The 20,012-nt window shown below is 57.8% G+C and overlaps 1 protein-coding gene across 1 annotated transcript in view; it reads left to right on the forward strand.

The window, feature by feature from the left end:
- The window catches only part of DLGAP2 (DLG associated protein 2), a 476,914-nt gene that overhangs the window by 211,020 nt on the left and 245,882 nt on the right, over positions 1-20,012 (forward strand). The window lies entirely within an intron of this gene.

Below are 20,012 nucleotides of genomic sequence, written 5' to 3' on the forward strand. Positions count from 1 at the left end.
ACTCGATTTGTAGCCGTTGCTTGAGGAGACTGGTCCAGGAAAGTACCGTAAAACCGATGTCCAGGAACTTCCTGCTCGTGTTTCCTTCTAGGCCTTCAGGGTGTCCTGTCCCACATGAAGTCTTTCATCCATTTGGAGTCTGTCTTTGTGTGTGGTGTGAGGGAATGGTCCAGTTCCGTTCTTCTGCCTGTGGCTGTCCAGTTTTCCCGACACCATGGCATGTTCTTCCTTCCTTTGTAGGATTATTTGACCCCATAGATGTGGGTTTACTTGTGGGATCTCTATTCTGTTCCATGGATCTGTGTGTCTGTTTCTGTGCTGGTGCCGTACTGTCTTATGATGACAGCTTTGTTCTAGAGCCTGAAGTCTGGCATCGTGATGCCCCCAGCTCTGTTTCTCTTTCTCAAGATTGATTTAGCTACTCAGAGTTTTTTGTGGTTCTATTATACAAGTTTTAGGATTCTTTGTTCTATGTCGGTGAAAAATCGTTGGTATTTTCAAAGAGATTATATTGAGTCTGTAGATTGCTTTGGGTAGTATGGACATCTTAGTCGTATTAATTGTCGAAACCGTGAGCATGGAGAATCTTTCCACTTGTTTGTGTCTTCTTCAGTTTCGCTCAGTGTCTTCAAGCTTTCAGAGCATAAGTCATTCACATCCTTGACTAAACTTATTCCTTGGTATTTCAGTCTTTCTGATGCAATAGTGTGGTGAGATTTAAAAGACAAAAACTAAATGCATTCAAGCTAAAGGACCATTCTTTATTTTGAGATTATTTCTTTTCTATTTTTTTATTCTTTTATAATATTATAAAAATGGTGGGCTTGTTTTCATTGTTGGACAAGATAAGAGCTTGGCAACGTGACACTGGATTTGGTGGGCCCCTGAAACTCACAGATCCGGCCTCATCTGCTGCCCAGCCGCCCCCTTCCCCCTCCCCGTGGGGCTCCGGCCATCTTTAGTCCTTTTACCTCATGCTCTGTTCACAATACCTGCTCTCCCCACAGGGCAGCCCACATTCCCCTCATGTCGTAGGAGTATCTGGTGCAGAGCTGTCCATTGTTGAGAAAGAGCTGGCGTCTCTTCCCAGGAAGCTCCTCCTGGCTGAGATGGAGCTTAGCCTGTCCGCTGTTCTGGGTACCAGTGTGGCTGAAAGTCTGCATTCTGGACTCGGGCTTTCAGCATCCACCAGTGGCTGGACATTGAGCAATTTACTGACCCACTTTGTAGGGTGAGAACGTTTATAGGATGGGAACATTTATGCTTCCTTCGTAAGTTGATCATGAGGTTGCATGTCAAGGATGGAGTGTCCATGTCTATGCTCTAGTACCAGCTAGTGACTCTTCTTCCTCAACACCGTGACCTCAGCTAGACTGTCCCCAACATCTGTCCTCGAGGGCTCCTGGGATCTTGTGCATCTCCGCACGTGCTGAGGTGTGGCGCAAATGTGTGTTGAATGAATACAGAGGAGACAGAAGTGTGAAGGCCCAGCTCTCTGTGTGGATGCGTGTTGCCACTTACGGCCGAGGATGTGTTCCTGGTCAAGATGACTTACAGGTCAGATGCCCTGAGAGGTCTCCCTTCTAAGGAATCACGTTGAAGTGCCTCCAGATTCGGTGTGGAGGCCGTTATGCTGCAGGGAACGGTTTAGAGGTACCTGGCTCCTTGCAGAGGTCCTCGCTGTGGAGAGTTAGCTGTCCGCACGGGTGAGCGACTGAGACCTGATGCCTTGTTAACACGGAGGGAACTCCCCAGGCTTCAGGGACTTTTATGTGAAATAGACCTGGTATTCTTTTTAAATTTCTTTATTTATTTATTAGAAAGAGAGCAGGGCCAAGGGGCAAAGGGAGAGGCAGAGGCAGACTGCACCAAATGCAGAGCGCAGTGTGGGGCTCAATCCCATGACCCTGAGATCATGACCTAAGCCCAAAGCAAGAGTCAGATGCTTCACCAACTGAGACACCCAGGTGCCCCTGAAGCAGAGTTTGGGAAGAATGCTTGGCACCCGTCCCATGTGGACACAGGGGCAGTTCTTCCCGGAGCCTACTGTCACTTTGTTCTGTTTCTCGTCTCCACATAAACTCGTTAAGCCCTTCCGTCAGCTGTGGAGAACCGCGACCTGTACTTTCCCCGTTTAGTCCTGGCTGCTCAAATCTAAGACACATCTAGTTCAAAATTAAGAATTCCACCTTAGATGAAAGTATCTCTCAGTTTCTGTTATTACTTCCATTTTTTTCCATGGAGCCTCCTGTTTCGTACATTTTAATGTGATAAAGTATGTCGATTATTTCAAGAAGATAGACTGTGCCCTGAACAGTCCGGTCAGAAGTGCGCATGCATTCGCTCACTTGATCTGTGCCCGGAATCCTGGGCAATAGAATAGACTGATAACAATCTGTGTTTCATAACGAGGCAAACAGCACGATGGTTGGGGCATAGGCCTTGGAACCAGACAGATGCTTCCAGTGAACGTTACGGGACTTCGGTGGTTGTGCGTGTGAGATGCTGTCGTCCAACCTCGGGGCCGCTGGGAAATCCAGTGGGCGTGCTCCTGGCGCCCTGGTAGGTGTCAGGGCAGTAACAGCCCTCCAGGAAGGAGGCACAGTGCAGAGGGGCAGGGAACTTCAGGCAACCCCATCCCGGGTGCCACTTGTGCCTCTGGGACCCGTGCAGCCGTGTCGGGGTGGGCTTCTGGATGTGCCCGGAGTTACCTGGAGTGTGACACCTGGGTCTGTCAGTTTGCTTAGAGGTAGGTGCAGTGGGAAATACCACTGGTGTTCACTTACTTTCTGGAACTGACAGTGAGCTGTAATGGTGAGTAACAACTCAGGGCTTTGCTCCCAGGAGGCTGGCTCAGGGAGGCGCCCCTCGGAGAGGGCTCTCATTTTTAGGGCACGGGTCCAGCGGTGCCCCTCCTTGCGGTCAGCGCACAGACACGGCATTGCGAAGATGGCGTACTCTGCGCCATTAAATATTAAAACTGAATCCTAAAATACGTGGGATTGGTGAACCAGACGTTAAAGAAATAGGGCTGCTGCGGGGGTCGTGCTGTCAGCCTCTGGCCTGCACCCGCGGTCCCGGACCCGACACCCGGCACTCCCGGCGCTGCACATAGAAGCGTAAGCTCGGGACACACCTTGACTCATTTAAAATCTTGGTGTTGCCATGTGAGAAATTCTGCAGACCAAGTTGTATATTCTTCACGTCTGTTTACTATTCAGGATAAACACATTGGCCTGTGTCTCCAGGCACGTTCTTAGGAATGTGTTTTATCTATAGATGTTCTGTTTTTTCCCTGGCAACTGAAACAAATATGATCTTAAAGTGAATATAAATGGGAAAAAATATGGCTTTCATATTGAAAACAGCTCCTTGGTAAGGTGGTGATTTCTTTGTATGTGTGAAATCAGCTGATTAACACACAGGAAGAAGTCACGGCGTCCCCAGCCGCTCAAGGCCTTCGTGACGCCGAGATGCCGGAAGGCGGGGGCTTGTTCCCAGGGGTCGGGCTCTGTGCTCATCTCTGCGGAGCGTCCTGTGTCCACCCCGCGCGGTCCTGCCCTGCAGCCCTGGCCCGCCCGACGCAGCCCCTCCCTGGCCATGCACCCCGACTCCGTTCTCGCTGAAGCTGTAAGCCCTTCTGGCTGTCGTTTGTCACTTGGGAAAGGACCCTTTGTGACAGCTGACGCGAGGGGTCATTGTTCTTGCCACGTCTCGCTACCCCGTGTCTTCCATGTCCCACTGTGGTCCGTGGGACCAGGGTTTGCTGGATCCGCCTCTGCCATCAGAACTGTGGCCCGGCATCCCAGGGACGTGGTTTTCCTCCTGGTTTTCCACGCTGTCACCACAGAGCGGTGAGTGAGGGAACACACGGCAGACCCCGAGCACTCACGACCCCTGCACCTGGTGCAAGCAGCTCCCCAGCTGGGACGATCTCTCCGTTAGGAGTCCTGCTTCCCTCCCTCCCTGACTCTTCTCCACACCCCGACGGATCCGTTACTGCACCATATCAGCCTTCTTCAAATGCTTGTTGGAGGATCATCGAGACACTTGCACCTTGGAACAACTAACTAGCCACTGTGTGGCCCCTGGGGCATAGAAGCCTCAGCCCCTCCCTGCTCTGCTGCTGGGGTGAGGCTCTGCACCCCGACCCTGGCTGCACGGCCTGCTCTGCCTTCTTCCTGCACGGCTTCTGGCTTCTCTGCAGAGTCCGTGTTCCCCTTGCTGGGTCCTAGACATGCATTTCCCCTGCACGCCCATGCCTGCTGCACATGCAGCGTGGCCGGCACCGCCTGTCCACCTGTCCACCTCTCCGTTGACCTTGCCACCGAATGCCAGGGAGCATGGACAGGGTCTCAAGGAAAGCAGGACACGGACAGCTAGATTTCCAGGACTTGGATCTCAGCCGTGCAGCAGGAACCGAGTCCCGTGTCCCTGAAAACCCCCATCGGGGCTGAAAAACCCCGGGTGTGCAGGGCTCTGACCTGGACCAGCTTGTGGACATTGCCAGGGGGCCCATCACTGCTCCATGGACGGAGTGGATGGAGAGCTTCCTGGCCTCTGTTGCTGGCCTGTTCTGGGGTGAGCTGTCCAGAGACCTCCCATCTGAGACCACAGCGGACGCGTGCTTCGCTGTGTGTCTCTCAGCTTCGCCCGTCCACCCAGCTTCGTCGTTCTGGCTGGTCTTTGGCACACAGAGGGTTTCATTAGGCACAAGCACACAAGCGTTACGATGAATCTGAGGCCACTCTTGGGGGTAGGCTTTATAAGCATGAGAATTTATTAAAACTGGAGTTTTAATAAACACAAATCATTGACTTAACATAAGAATCAAATTTCTATAGGTTATAAAAAAATCATAAACAAGATCAAAAGCAGAAACACAACAGGAAAAGTATTTGCAATGTAGTGACACAAAAACTTCAGTATAGGAAACAATATCTTGATTCAGTATGGGAAATACAAGTTAATATTCCTAGAGGAAAAAAATACCCACAAAGGGACACACACTTATTTCACAGCGTACAAATTTAATAAGCTCATGAGAAAATTTTCAATATTATTGGCAATGAAATAAGTAGAAATTGAAAAAAAATACCTGGAAAAAGTCCTTGTCACCACTTACCGTATTTTTAATTTTAGAACGACCGTGGCCATCAGTATTTATGAGAGGGAAAATATGAACGCTGCCGTCCGGAGGAAAATCCTGTATCATGTGCCTTAGGACAGTTCATTTGACTTGACCCACACATTCTCGCTCTCGGAAACTCCCAGAAAGGATGTTCTCTCTGCATGAGGGTTCAGTAGCGGGAGAGGATTCAAGTCGAAGAAAACAGTCCTCTAATGAAATAGCATGCGGTCCCCCCAGTGCTGACGTGGATGAACACGGAACAGGGTAGAAACATGCACATTCACGGTTCCCGTGGGTCAAATAAAGCAGAAAGGACCACGACCCTGTGGTCGCATTCGTGGTGGAGCGTGTATGGTCGACGCGGACAGAGCCCATGTCTTAATGTGCCGGTGGCCCTAACGGGGTCTCTCTAGGGAGCGATTCTGGGGGTGACCATCTAGACCTCTCTTTATATTTAAGATGAAAAATAGCATTTTAAGCGAAAGCTTGGTGGACGGATAGCCACGTGCCTCTGGAGCAGGGGGCGCAGCCCTCCCCCATGGTGTGGTGTGGGGTGTGGTGTGGACCAGTCTCCTGCAGCTTCCTGCCCCCCGACCTCTCTCCGTGGCACACGGCGCCCCAGAGAGCTCCCAGGAGGACTCGCACCCTGTACTGGGCAGCCGGTGCCGCCGTCTCGGTGCGGCAGCTCTGAGGAGGCTCTTGTCAGTGGGGCCCACGACAGGGATGAGGTCTGCAGAGTGCTGGCCCAGGTCCCCTGCTGTCCTCTGTTCTGACATGTGCGGGTGACACCAGCGTGTTTGTCTCTTGCCTCAAGACACCGGATGGTTCACCGGCACGGAAACAAAATCTCTTCTTCTAGATTTTAAAACTTTATCAAGTTGAGAACATCAGTAGGAAAAACCTGTCCGCAAGTGTGAGAAAAGGTGTCAGGAACCGCAGCTCAGCCCCGACGGGGGCCACGTCTCCCCAGGGCCCTGGATGCCAGCCGTGTCTGCGCTGCGGGCTGCTGGTGTGGCCGTTCCTGGCACCTCGGTCCCTATAGCCTCACACAGCACATGCAGCATCGCGCACGGCTGGCAGAGCGTGGGGGGCGGCGCAGAGGACCCCGGAGGGCCCCTGGCCTTGGCAACCACCATCACAAGTGATTGTCGTCGAATGCAGGATACAGTGTTCTGGAACACAGACAACACCCAACAGTCAGCGACATGTAGATAACACGGGCCTCTAACTCCTCCCTGCTCCCCGTACCCTCATCCAGCAAACACGCACGGAGCAGAGGCGCATGGGCGGGCCGATGACGGGGACACACAGCACCGTCAGAGTCCGAGCCCCGACCCAGTGCGAGACCTCGTTATTCCTACTGGTACCTCACCGTGAAAAGTTCCTTCTGCAACTTGAGTTTGGTTCATGACTTTCACGGAAACGGGCGATCCAAGTAAATGTGCGACTCTCTCCTCCACAGGGGGTTTGATGTGCACTGACCCGTGGCCTGGGAGACAAGCAGTCCTGCGTCCCCGTCAGAGCCTCTGGGCTGGAGGGCCCCAATGTGACCTGGCGTGTCCTGGGAGTTGGGGTGGGAGCTGTCCTCTGAAGGAATGAGCTCCAGGGGCATTCTCCTGGGGGTGAAGAGTGGTCAGGATCATGCCTGGGCCGCTCACTGCTCACCATTCCCCTGCAGAATCCCACTCGGCCCCTTGCCGATGGATCTGCTGGTGCCCGACCCATCTCTTCCGCTCGTCAGTACAGCGATCACCGTGACGCCTGAGCTATTACCGCCCCTTCCAGTTACTGACGGGAGTAATCATAACCACGAGGTCAGGAAGAGCAGAGGCTCCCCCCTCTCAGGGGCCTCGCACTGCGTGAAGAAAACACCTCCATGTTCCCCCGGAAAGCACACTTGATAAACCCTTATGCCTCCCCAAGTAGCTACAAGAAAAGACAGACTCTTGCCTTTGATGATTCTCAACTCTGGCGGAGTAGATGTGGAGCTCCGTGATGGTTCTCAAAACCTCGCCTCCCTCCCCAGTTCCCCAGTGGTAGGAAGCCCCATGCCCAGTGCTCCCTGGTTCCCACCGTGCAAAACCGTGTGTTCCAGGAGGTTCCCTGAGCGCTGGCTGGGCACCTGCTCGCCGCACTCCATGCAGCCCCACACGCCTGTTTGCCCAGCACGGCGCTTGGGACCCTTGCAGATTTGGGTTCTCTGAATGGAAACAAGGAGACACTCGGGGTCCTCTCCGCTGGGAGCACACCACGCCCGCACATGGGATGTGCTGCTCTGATTTCTGCTCCCCGGGCGGCTTGCAGGCAGACGTGCGCTGCTTCTCCATAGCCTAAAAACATAGGGCACAACCGGCCAGCGGGGAGGGATTCTAGTAAACCAGGGAGGCGGAAGAAGAACCAGTGGGGGGGCAGACCCCCCAGGAAAGGGACAGTGTGTGCAGCCCCCACTTCCACCCACCATCCTGCTCCTCTGCTCCTTGTTCACACTGGCCGCTGTCCTTGCCCACCTGTGTCCTCGGTGCTGTGGGCAAGAACCAGTGAAGGACCAGGACAGTCGCTGCCCGTCTTCCCACCGGCAGGTGCACGAGGACACGCGCTGACGTCCCGCGTGCGACTTTCAGATGATGCTGTCGTTCTGATGTTTTTGTTCCTCTCTCTGCAGAACGTGCACGTTACATTCCACACCCAAATGCAGCTTCCTTTGACCCAAACGCACTTTGAAAATACCGCCCCCGTGGTTCCACGCAGGGCAGTGAGGCTTCGGTCTGCTGGCTCGTCCACGTTAGAGGAGGGAACAGTGCCACAGGCTTGCACCTCCCGGGAAGGGCATGAGCGTGGCCTGGACGTTGCTCTTCCCTCCGTGTGCTCAGGGCTGGCCATGCACCCAGGGGGGGCGCGCGGAGCTGCGAGTGGCCAGTCCCCTCGCCCGCCTGCAAGCTCGCCCCACCCGACACACAGATGCTCTCCCGTGCTCACGCTCAGAGGGCGGGGCCAGTGCGCGTGCCCCCCGTACCTTCTCTGAGTGCCGGCGCTACCTCGTGCAGAGCGTGGGCAGCCCTGCCCGTGGGCTGACTTCCAGGGAGCAGGGGTGAGGCGGGGAGGCGGAACAGCGCGTGAGCTGTCGCAGTGTGAGGGAAGAAGGGTGGGTGACAACAGCGTGGAGGGGACGAGGGATTCCACAGGCAGATATCAGGCGGGGGTCGCGGGGTAGAGTGAGCACAGCAGGAAGAGTCAGGGAAGAGCCAAGTGGGACAGGCTCTGACGGCTGCTGGGAGAGAGGACAGGGACCACTGCCGCCCCAGCTCGGTTACAGAGGGTGGCTCGCTGGCTGCTTCCTGAAGGCCAAGCCTGGAGAGCGGGGTGGGGGCGTGAGCGCACTGCGGCGCAGGAGCCCCCCTAAGCTCAGGCATGAGGGAGGCTCCTTCCCAGCGCCCCGAGCTCGGCCATCCCTGGAGGGAAGTGCGAGTCGAGGTTGGCCGCGTCAGGCTGGGGAGTTTGCGATCACCCGCATGGACGCTTCCTGCAGACGGCGTCGCGAGGGAGCTGAGCCCCACCGAGAGGCGTGCCTGGAGCACTCTGGCATCTGGAGGCGCTGCGAGATTGGAAAAGATCGTGGCGACTGAGTGGGCCAAGAGCAGGGCCTGGGGGCTGCTCCCCGAGCGCAGTCAGGATGGGGACAGGCAGCACAGGCAGCCGAGAAGTTGTACTCAGTGAAGCCAGAGGTGCAGGAATCTGGAGGCGCGGAGGGAGGTGCTGGGGGTTCCTGGGTCGGGGGACACTGCTGGGCAGCTACCCAGGAGCTTGGCATGGCAGAGACTTTGGAGGGAAGCCAGGAGCCCAGCGTGACTCCAGGCTGTCTCTGCGCACAGCTCCTGCTGCTCCTGGCAGTCGCGTGCCAGGTCTGCTGGGGTCTCTGTCAGGGCGGTGACCCAGATGACCTGATCCTGTTTAGAAAGTCTCTGCAGAATCATTAACTAAGTGCCCGAGTCTTGGTTTCATTCCTCTGGGGGTGGGCAGAGAGATGCTGGGAGTCTGGAAGGCCCTGGACCACAGGGTGATTCCACTGTCCTCCCTAGGGCTCTGTGCACGTTCCCGGGGTCCAAGACACAGGCCTGCCTCTGTCTGAGATGAAGGGTCTGGTCCTGCTCGTAGCTCCGGACTTAGTTTCTGCTGGAGCCGGTCTGGTGCTCCACGCGCCCCCACGTGACTCCCAGCCCCAGCCAGCAGAGGGTTCCTCGTGCTCCAGACTGTCACTTGTTGTCAGAGACCTATGAGCTGTGTCTTCCAGGACGTGGGCACGCACAGAAAAGGGCAGATTTGACATCTCACCCTGAGAGCAGGAGGGAGGCCCTTCTTCTGCGCCCCTCAGTCAGCAGCGTGGTCACCTGCAGCCGGGGCCTCAGCCCAGGTTAATAGTTGTGATGGAACAGAAAAGTTGCGGTGATGGCGACGGGCACTGGCCTTGGGGACTCACTAAGTAAGACCGGAGACAGTTCCTGCCGGCGCCAGGCGCTAACCACGGTGCGTGTCCCACTGACTTCTGAGACGGGGCGGCGTCCGAAGGCACTGGTGGTCGAGGGTCCCGGTTCACATTCAGGGTCTCATCATCCCCAGCAAGACTTCCCGCAGCTGAGACGCGACCTTTCAGGGCCTGTATTGCGGATTAAAGGACGTAGATTTTCTTCACAATTTATAAAAGGAGAACAGAAGGAGGTGTGTGCGTCGCCGTTAGAGGTCATTGTTCTTTCTGCAGATGTCGGCTCGGGCTGACCTTTGGGTTCGCTGACTGCTCGGTGCCGCCTGGCTGAGGCTGTGGGATGCAGGGTTTCTCCTGCTTCTGTGCGGGCCTCCTGCTTGTAGGTCAGTGGCATTACCTGAGTTCTGTCTTGGCCTGGTGTCCTTGACTCGATGCGTGGGACCAGTGGTCGGGGCCGAGGCCCGCCTGGGGCTGGTTCTTGGACATCTCGGTTGATCAGTGTGTGAAGCGTCTTCTCTGTGGAAGACCCCGAGTGGGCGCCCGGTTAGCGGTGCCTACGTCTGTACCGGGAAGTCCAATGGAAGACGGACCATTCCGCCAGGATTTGCCTCCCCAAGCAGAATCCTTATGCGAGGAGTGCTCCATTAGTTCCAGGAGTAATTTCTTTCATGACACGCAAGCTGGAGACAGGAACCCCCCCTTCACCTTTTCGGAGACGCTGTACTCGTCCGGCCTGCGTCGGGCTCAGCAGGGAGGCGCGCGGGGAGAGAGTGGGTGGCTGCCTCTCTGCTTCCGGGGCGCAGTTGGGTGTCCCCATGGAACTTCCGAAGAATCGGGGAGAAATGCCGTAGCCAGACTGTGCTCTCCGGCGGGTCGGTGTGGGGTCTGCCCGGGCTGCGGCTGCGGCTGTGTGTGCGTCTCTGCTGCTGGGACCTGTGCTTGCCCTGGGCCAGGCTGCACAGCCGAGGGGACTCCTGCATTTGAAGCAGGTGACCTGGGTTTCGACCCGACTTTTATCCCCCACATCCTGAGACGAAGCTCCCAACATCTCTGAGCTCCGGTTTCCCAGAGTGCGAGCGCAGACGGTACGGTGGCCTCACGGCATTTGTCTGCAGTTGTGGGGGGTGGCGCGTGCCCCATCCACCGGACACCGCGAGCGGCGTGGGCAGGCGCTGATCTCCTGGCTTCTTCCCAGGGGCAGGCACCACACCGAGGACAGCCAGCCTCCCCTCCACACCGTTACCGAGAAATCTCTCTGTATGCTGCCACCTTGCCGCACTTGGGGAGGCAGCCTGAGTGCTGCAGGCGGGGAGGTGACCTGCGTGGATGGGGACGGGGACGGCAGGCAGGGGACCGTAGAGGCCTGGTGGGCAGCCCCCCGCCCAGCAGACACAGCCCTGAGCCCAGCACTGGCCGCCCCACCAGATGCCGGCCCGTGCTGCCAGCCCTGCAAGCTTTAGAAAAACCAAAAATCTGGTTTCTGTCTGAAATCTTCTCATTTTTAGATGTTGGCAAGTATTTCATTAAAAAAACATGCTGTGTGAGCCGCACACAGCCGGTCTGCAGGTGGGGCTGCCGGCTGGCCGCTCCTCGGCAGCCTTTCTCTCGGGGGGCGGGGAGTGGCGGAGCCGAAGGGGCCGGGCCCGGACAGGCTCCACAGGTGTGTGGGGACGTGGCGGGAGGGCCACGGCCGCAGAGCTCAGGCTGTCGCCCACTTCCTCATCTGTGTCCCCACCCCTGTGCTGCCCCCTGGAGTTGTTTGGGTTGGTATGTGCCCACAGGGTGCCGTCAGAGGCAGGCCCCGAGGAAGTCCCCGGCCAGGGCTGTGGCCGCAGCCCGAGAGGGAGCGAGAGACACGGACACATCTGCCTCTGGAACTGGCTGTAGCCCGAGGACGTGGTCTGTGCCCTCCTCCGGACAGCAGCTGCCTGCTGGGGCTGGGCTGCCCCCCCCCATCTCCTCCTGTCAGAGACATGGCCCTGCAGCCCTACGTCACAGGGCGCAGAGGAAGGGTCACCAGTGACAAGCTTCTCCAGGGAAGGCCCAAAACGGAAGTCAGGGGGTCAGGACACCTGTGTGGAGGTCAGTCACATGGAGGGGAGGGCCCCACTGGCTCGGTCGGCTGCTCTGGTCCACGGCGTGGGGTCTGATGGGCAAGACCCTTCCCTGCCCCCATGCACAGAGCTTCCTGGATGGGGGGAGGTCCGCTGCTCCCTTCAGGCCCCAGCAGGTGGCCCCGGGGACGCACACATTGCACCCCAGGAGCCCGTGGACGGCCTGCACCCCTGCGAACTGGGCACAGCGCCGCGGACCCGGGAGGGCAGCCCCAGCTCCGTGGGAGTGCTTGTGCGGGAGAACACGCACATCCGGGAGCGGAGCGCCCCCGCGGGCCCGCTCACTCAGTGGAGCCCGTGTTGCTGCGTGGCTGCCGCTTCCTGACTGTCCTCCGTGCCGGCAGCGCGACCCGTCCTGAGAGCCGCGTGGGCGCGCGCACCTGCACAGGCAGAAGCGGTCCCGTCTCCTGCAGGCTCAGCCCCCGCCACCAGCCTTCCTGAATGAACCCAGGACCGGACACCCTCACAGCGGGGTGGGGGGTGCACCCTCAGATCAGCGCAGGAGGCCATACGCGGGGCACATTGCTCAGCTGGACGTGCGGACGGACCCTCCGCCCTGGAGGAGAAACAGGAGGCCGCAGGGGTCCCGTGGGCTGAGGGGTGAGAGCTTCAAGTCTGCCTCTGTCCAGACTTGTTCCGCCGCAGCTGGTCCTGGCCGTCGCCTTGCTGGCCGGGAGAGCAGGCATCTGCCACAGCTGTGCTGGCCCATGCGTTAGAGCCCACCCGAGGCTGGTCTGAGTTCCAGGCCTGTGCACCAGACGGCGGGTCCTGCTCCCCGAGTTCATGAAAGTCACAAAGTGTTTAAAAGTTTTCTCAAAAAAAAAGTTTTCCCATTTTTTCGAAGTCATTTCCTGAATTCTCAGTATTCTCATGTTTATTTGTACAATATTTACCACCAAACACATGGACGGCGTGGAGGCCGCAGGTCATTGTGGGCGTGGGCCACAGCGGCTCACGTGGTGCAGGATACGCGGTCTCCGAGGGTCCCCTCTGGGACCCGAAACCTAAGGGCTGCTCTCTTGGAGACTCTTCTGGACCCCAAACTTCTTTAAGAATCGTCTGAAAACATGTTACCGTCTGGGAAAATTCACAGATCCACCAATCACACAAAATTCAGCGTGCATGTTGTGGGGCTTTGTGACCCCCGACCCTCACGGGAGCCTCCAAGATCAAGTCCCGCCCCGACAGCCGCAGTCCTACAAGGTCAGCCCGCCGGCAGGCAGGGCCCACCAAGGTGGGGGCCCTGCTGCCCCGTCCCTGTCCAGAGCCGCTGCTGCTGTCTGGAAGAGCCCAGGGAGCCCTCGCTCACAGGTCCGGCTGCAAGGAAGCCTCCTACAAGGTTGTTTTAGTTGCTGCGCTTGGAAGCTGCGCTGAACCTTGGTCTTGTGACGAAGAGGATTTAATGGTATCTCAAGAAGCCGCTTCTAACACAAAACCTGAGCCATTACTTAGGAGTTCTTCCCCGTGATTCGGACGATCGCTCTGGCATGCACGTGTTCACAGCACATCGCGATTCAATGTGGAGTTTCGAGCAGAAACACCAGGATGCGAGGCTGATGTCCGGATGGCAGTCCTGGACGAAGCGTCCGCGGGAGCTGGGGGAGGCAGAGAAGTCGGACGCGCACTGTCCTCAAGCTCCGTGCTTTCCTGCAGCAGGAATGGGAGCAGCCTGGGCCCGCCGCCCGGCGCTGGGAGAGAAGTTGTGTTTCCCCAACACACTGCAGTGGGCACGCACACCACCTCGGGCTCCGGCTGAGCCGCACGGTCAGCTCAGGCGGTTTCAGGGGACTCCAGGGCCGGCGGTCCCCAGACCACACGGGAGGCAGTGCCACTCATGTCTGCATCCCGGCGCTCTGCTGTGCCACCGTCTGGGAGGGGCCGAGGGGGAGGTGAAGGGCGCCGCCTCGCAGGACCCCGTGTGCTAAGCGTGGGTGTAACTTCGGGGGCCGGTGAACGTGGGTCTCACAGCCTCTTCGTCTTCACCGCGAGCTCACAGGTATCCTTACGTCTTGTGTTGCATAGACCGCGTGATACGCTGCAGACTGAACGCAGCGTCTAGGATTCCAAGTCCGCGTGCGTGGCGGCCCATGCGTGTGTGCAGCCCCGGACCCGAGCGCCGCTTCAGCATTCGCGTGAGCGTCCCCTCACCTCGCGGCTGCCGGGGCAGATTCTCCAACAAAGTCTGCGTCGCTCCACAGCTCCAGGCGCCCTGGCCTGCAGCGAGTCTTCCACAGATGTTTCAGCCCCTTGTTCCTTAAACCGCGGCGCTCCTCCGCGTCCCGGGCCACTGTGAACACCGGACCACCGGCGCGGCCTCCCAGGGACCGGGTAGGGCCTGCACACTCAGCCCCCGCCGGGCACAGGGGAGGACACACGGATGACACAGAGTCCCGCCCCCAACAGGCGGGCACGTGGCTTCTCACCCCAGTACCCCGGCCGGAGTGTTACTCTGCCGGCGGGGCTGGGACAGAGCACCGTGGAAGCTCCGCTCTCACGTCCTGGAGGCTGGAGGTCGGGGGTGCAGGCGCAGGTGGGGCCGGTCCCCGAGGCTGCTCTCCTTGCCTGGAGCGCCTGTCGTCTCGCCTGAGCCCACCCTTCCCTCAAGCCCTGCCGCCTCCGTGCTCTTCCGTAGCGAAGCCTTTCCCGGCCTCTCCTCAGGGCCCATGGGGCAGAGACGGGGAAGTACCAGCCAGACACGGCAGGTGTCCACCATGCAGTGCCGGACGGGGCCCAACCCACGCGCTCGTGAGGAGAACCAGGCCCAGCCCGCAGCCGACACGGGCCCGAGGAGTGTACCTGACACGCGAGAGCCTGTGTCCCTGTAACCCTGTTTCCTGAGTGTCCCACTCGCTGGGCACATGCACAGGGATCCTGTGCCCACGGGGAGGAGGGGTGGGGTCTGAGAGCCTGCGGGGCCCAGTCTGCTCTTCCAGAGGTGAAGACGCATGAGAGAAACAGGCAGGACCCGAGTGAAATAGCGCGGGAGAGGAAGCGTGAGAGAGGAGGCGCGTGTCAGAGGCCGAGGACGGTCGCGGGAGGCCAGGGCGAAGGACCGGACTGGAGAGGTTGATGCTCCGCATGGGGCCTCCAGCTCTCACAGTCCAGCTCCCCTTGGATTCGTCTCTTTGGCGACACGCTTTCCACATCCCAGTCCGGCCCTGTTGGCCGTTCCCGGGCTGATGAGCACCGTCCTTGAGCGACTGCTGGCCTTGGCCTCTGCCAGGGTTGGACGGTTCTGCCTGGAACTGACCCTAACCTTTCCCTAAAGTCCCCAGCCCGTCCTCGGTGCCGCCCCTCAGAGCATAGCCAGAGAGTTCAGTCCCTTCCGAGGCTGCAACCGTCCTCCTGGGTCCCTGACAGTCCACAAGCCACAAGGTCACCCCAGCCCTCGGGCCGGCAGGCTCCCCACCACGGGGCCTGGAAGAGCCCCCTCCCCAGTGTAACGTCCCCTTACACTTTCACACACTTGGGATGGAACCAACACGGGGTGGGGGTGGGGAGTTGTACGCCGCCCTTCCGTTGGAGGAACACTGAACCGCCTCTGCTTGAGTCCTAAACCTCAGCTTCAAGTGAGATTGGTAAAAAGTAAATTGAAAAGAGGAAAAGTGGCCTCGGACCATCCTGTGGTTGCTGCTGGTGAAGGCGCGCCCATGGCAGGGATGGAAGCCATCCTGAGGGCGTCTGTTCCCAGGCCGCTCCCGCCACACCCGTGTGTCTGCCAGACGCGGGTGAGCCCTGCCGGTCCACGGCTGCCTGGCCTCAGGCAAGCTACCGGACATGCTGTGCCTCACTTTCCCCATCTTTAAAATGGGGATGTGGTGAGTAACCACGGACACTGGTTGTTACGAGACTCAGGGAGTCCGTGTGTTTACGTGCTCAGCACACGGACGTGAGCACTTGACGTTGGCAACTTCTGTTCCTTGTGCTATTACCACCATCGTCCTCTGAAGCAAAACTGGTTTACACCCTGTCTCCTTGTATTTCTCTAACCGTTCTGTGTGCGTTTCTTATCTCCCCAATACACATGTCAGCTCCTGAGGGAGAGAAAAGTTGTCTTTTTCCTCACGGTCTGGCCTGTGCCCAGCAGCAGCCCCGGGACCTAACAGGAACACACATAATGGTTCTGTTTGCAAGGACCCTCAGCGCGGCTCACGGACCTCCTGCCCAGACCTAAGATGCTGGCCAGTGGCCTCCGTGCGTTTTCCACGCCAGAGGGGACAGTCTGTGTGCTCACCAGCTTGACAAACGTCAAGTGCATTTTTCGTGCTCGCAGCAGAAAAACGGAAAGCAGAGGCAGCTGGCTCAGGCCAGTGGTGGCCCAGCCACAACCGAGTCCCGCAGCCGACGTCTGCAGCTTCCTGGTTGGAAATCTCCTGCCCTGAGCCCCTCTCCCTGCCCGTGGCTTGCTGGGAAAAGGAGGGATTTAAAGAGTTTTTGTGTTGTCTGAAATTTGATGGTAATAAGACTGGATGTCGAAGCTTGAGGTGAATAAATCATTGCTAATGGCGAGTTCAGGGCCGCACGTGGGAAGAAGAGCATCGCAGCTGACTGAGTCTTTGACTTAGCAGCAGTTTAGGAAGGGGAAACAGATAGTTATTTTCTACACTCCATTTCTTGTACTCTGAATGCTTTATCGCGGATCATGGAATTGTCACGCTGACTCGAAGATCTGCCCCTTTCCCGATGAGGAAACCGAGCCCCAGAGAATCGCCCGCTTAGTGCTTAGTGAGAGGGTGGGATGTGCTTCCGAAGGCACCAAGCTCTGAAAAGGAAACGTTTCTAGCAAACACAGGCGTGCTCTTGTAGGCTGGGTGGGACAGGCTCCTGACTCTGCAGGCCGGGGGTGGGACCCTTGGGGCGGAAGGGACCCGCCAGGTGACACGGCCACGGGCGCTGGAGAGCTCTAGCCCCGGCCCCGCACCCCAACCTGCAGCCTTGACCTTCCCTTCCTCCCACAAGGCCTCCAGCAGGTTAGAGTCCAGGGCCATCACTTCTGCAGTGAACAGCCATCATCCTCACCATCTGCTTGGGTCCTTTCTTGTGGGTTTCCTAAACACTCTGGGTAAGTGGTTCCTTTCCATATTTTTTGGTGCAAAACAGATCATGAGGAAGTATGGCTGCTAAGTAGGAAAAAGCCCTTGACCAAGTTTGATAGTTCTTAAACTCTTCATCGCCTTCCCCCATCCTTCCTGTCCCCTCCCTCCTGGCGGCGGAGGCTTAGGGAGCAGGACGTCCGCGGTGCTCCGTCATGTCTGTGTGTCCACATCCAATCTAAACATCTGAATAGCTACCCGAACACGCAGCTGTCTTCTGTCTGCCCGACCTACGTCGGGACATGGTGTGTCAAGTTCCAGAACAGAGGACTCGCTGAAGTCAATTTGACTCTGGGATTTTTCTTTTTTCTTTTTCTTTTTCTTTTTTTTTTAAGATTATTTATTTATTTATTTGACAGAGACCACAAGCAGGCAGAGAGGCAGGCAGAGGGGTGGGGGGGGAAGCAGGCTCCCCGCTGAGCAGAGAGCCCGATGCGGGACTCGATCCCAGGACCCTGGGAGCATGACCCAAGCCGCAGGCAGCGGCTCAACCCGCTGAGCCCCCGGGCGCCCGACTCTGGGATTTTTCTTGATGCCTTCACGTTATCACGTAAGACCAACCAAAGTGTAAAACAATTAGAGGAGAGAGGAATAGACTTTTGGGGATGACTCCGTAAAATAACGTGGGGTTCCCTGAGGAGAAAAAGCAAGATTATTTCAGACAGAAAAATAGGCAGGGGCTCAGAGGGGAGAAGTGACGAGGGACCCTCAGCCGTCTGAACACGTGGCTGGAACTAAGAGGCTTCGGGGGTGGGGGGGAGCGGCTGGACATCAGGTCCCTTGGGACGCCAAGCACAGGCCTCCAGGTCAGTGGCCGTCAGACTTGCATGAGCACCAGCATCAGCTGCCGGGCTTGGTACGGTGCACGCAGCTGGCCCCGCCCGGGTGCCCAGCCCCTGTGCTTCCAGGAGGGGCCCCGGGTCGGACAGGTCCCCAGCCTGCTGACGCTCCCAGGCCAGGACCACACTTTGCAAACAGCAGCCAGCAAGGAGCTCAGGGCTCAGCAGCGGAGTGATGGGAATAAGATCCATTTTCCCCATCGGAGAAAAGTTTTCCAGAGAGAAACTCTGGGCAGGAAGGCGACTCGGGAAGGCCAGGCCATTCTGTACGTGTTGCTGGGGTCAGCCCCGCAGAGGACGAGCACAGATGTGCCCGTGTCCTCTGCACCTCTCTCCCACACGGTGCAGAAGGCGGCTGGTGAGCAGCTCAGGGACCGGGCTCTCGGTGCGGGCCACACACATAGGGCGGCGACCTCTCTGCAGGAAGGCTGTCCCACGCTGTGTGGCACCTCCGGGAGCTTCATGGCCTCTGCCCATGGCATCCCATCAGCACTTAGTAGAAAGAGCAGAGAAGTCACCCAGCTTTCCCGTCCAGCGGTATCAGCGGGAGCAGGTGCAGCACATGGATGTCTTTACCTTCAGAGTATCTGAACGTTCTCCAGGACGATGGATGGGCTGGGTCGGGGAGACTGGGAGCAGAGACGCAGAGTTACAATGTGTCTCCCATGTTTTTACGATGGGTTTTTTATTTACTGCATTGCAATAGAGATGGTACAAGTTTGTTCCGACATGGGAAATCCCGGACGTGTGGGATTTGGGCTAAATGGGACATGTCAGGGGAGGTGGTCTGCATGCAGGGCACGGGACACACCTTCACGGGTGGAATTTGCTTAGGTCATCTGAGCGTTCACATTTACCTCCACAGGACTGAGCAGTTGAGCAGTCTGAGTATATCCCACACAGGGTGTGTGGGGTCACGGAGGCAGCACAGGGTGGCTGGGGGGCTTACAGGCTTCTGCAGAGGTCCATGCCCCTGCAGCTCTCATGTCCCAGCCTGCCATCTGACAGACGAGCCTCCACCATCTCGGGGCTGGACAGGGCCGTGTCTGCAGAGTCCATTGGGATCAGGTGTGGCCTGGGCATCTGGGACCCAAGGCAGCCATGGGAGATGACCCACGTGACCAAGATGAGCCCCTCTCCCAGGCTGTCATCTGCTCTGCCCCCGTCCTGGGACATGTCCTGTCCAGCCTCCCCGTGTTTAATGGCTTCAATGTGACACAGCTCTCCTTGTCAGATGGCTGACAGGACAACTGGGCAGAACCTTCGGGAGTCATTCTGAAAACAGGGAATGACAGGTATTTCTGTTTGCTCCGATCGAATCATCGGTGACCATCGGGGAAAGAGCCATTGCTGCCACATCTCTAAACATTACACGTTCTTGCCGGCCGGTAACCGGCAGAGATGTGCACACTGGTTTGGGCCCAAGAGATTTGAACTCTGCCTTCATCTCTGAATTTGGATGATTCTGTAACATTCGTTTTACTTTATGTTATGAAAACATCCTGGTAACCATGGTCGGGTGGTCAGAACCGCAGCAGGGTCCTCGGTGACCGAGTTCAAGAGCTGGCTTGTCTGGACTAGTTTAAGGACTAAACTCGTAAGTAAAGCCACAGCCTGTGAATTGGCCCCTGTGTGCCAGGCAGTGAGGTGGGCGCTTTCTTCTCAGGTAATACTTCATTTCACAAAAGGGGACCTGAGCCCAGTGTGGCCGCGGGGCCCTTTCCTCACCTCCGGGACCCTCATTATGACACTTCAGAGAAGGAGATTCTTAACGTGCCCCCGCAGGATCGTAGAACTGAGCCCCAATCTCCTAAATTCAGAGTCTGTGTTTTTCAAATGAGACAGACTTCACCATCAAGGGAATGCAAATGATGGCCCACGCCCAGAGAGCACGCGGAGGGCCGCGCTTCATGACCCACCCTGCAGGACGGTTTCGTGTCAGAGACCCATTAGTGAGCAGTCCTGTGTGGGCTGTGGCTCTCACCCCCCGCTGGCTCTGGGGCTGCCGACCCTCCCAACAGAGCGCGCCGTGAGGATGTTTCCAGACTCAGCAGGTGGAGCCCTCAGATGGCACAGAGGGGCCTTCCCGGGAAGAGACTGCCGGGGTGAAGGGAGCAGCACCATGGACAGCGAGGGCAGGGACCCAGCCACCAGGACCTCAGCCAGTGATGTCCGCGGGTGTGCAGGAAGGTCTGTGCTGCTGGACCTGTAGCCGCCGTTAACATGACTCCCTTAGCAGAGGACTTACCTCCATGAGACGCAAGTCAGGAAAGGGACGGCTCCCAAGGGGGAGACACGGATTCAGAAGAACGGGACATTGCTATTTCCTCGTCGTAGCGTAGAACTAAAATGTGGCTC

Source organism: Mustela nigripes, chromosome 18, assembly GCF_022355385.1.
Source record: "Mustela nigripes isolate SB6536 chromosome 18, MUSNIG.SB6536, whole genome shotgun sequence".
NCBI lineage: Eukaryota > Metazoa > Chordata > Mammalia > Carnivora > Mustelidae > Mustela > Mustela nigripes.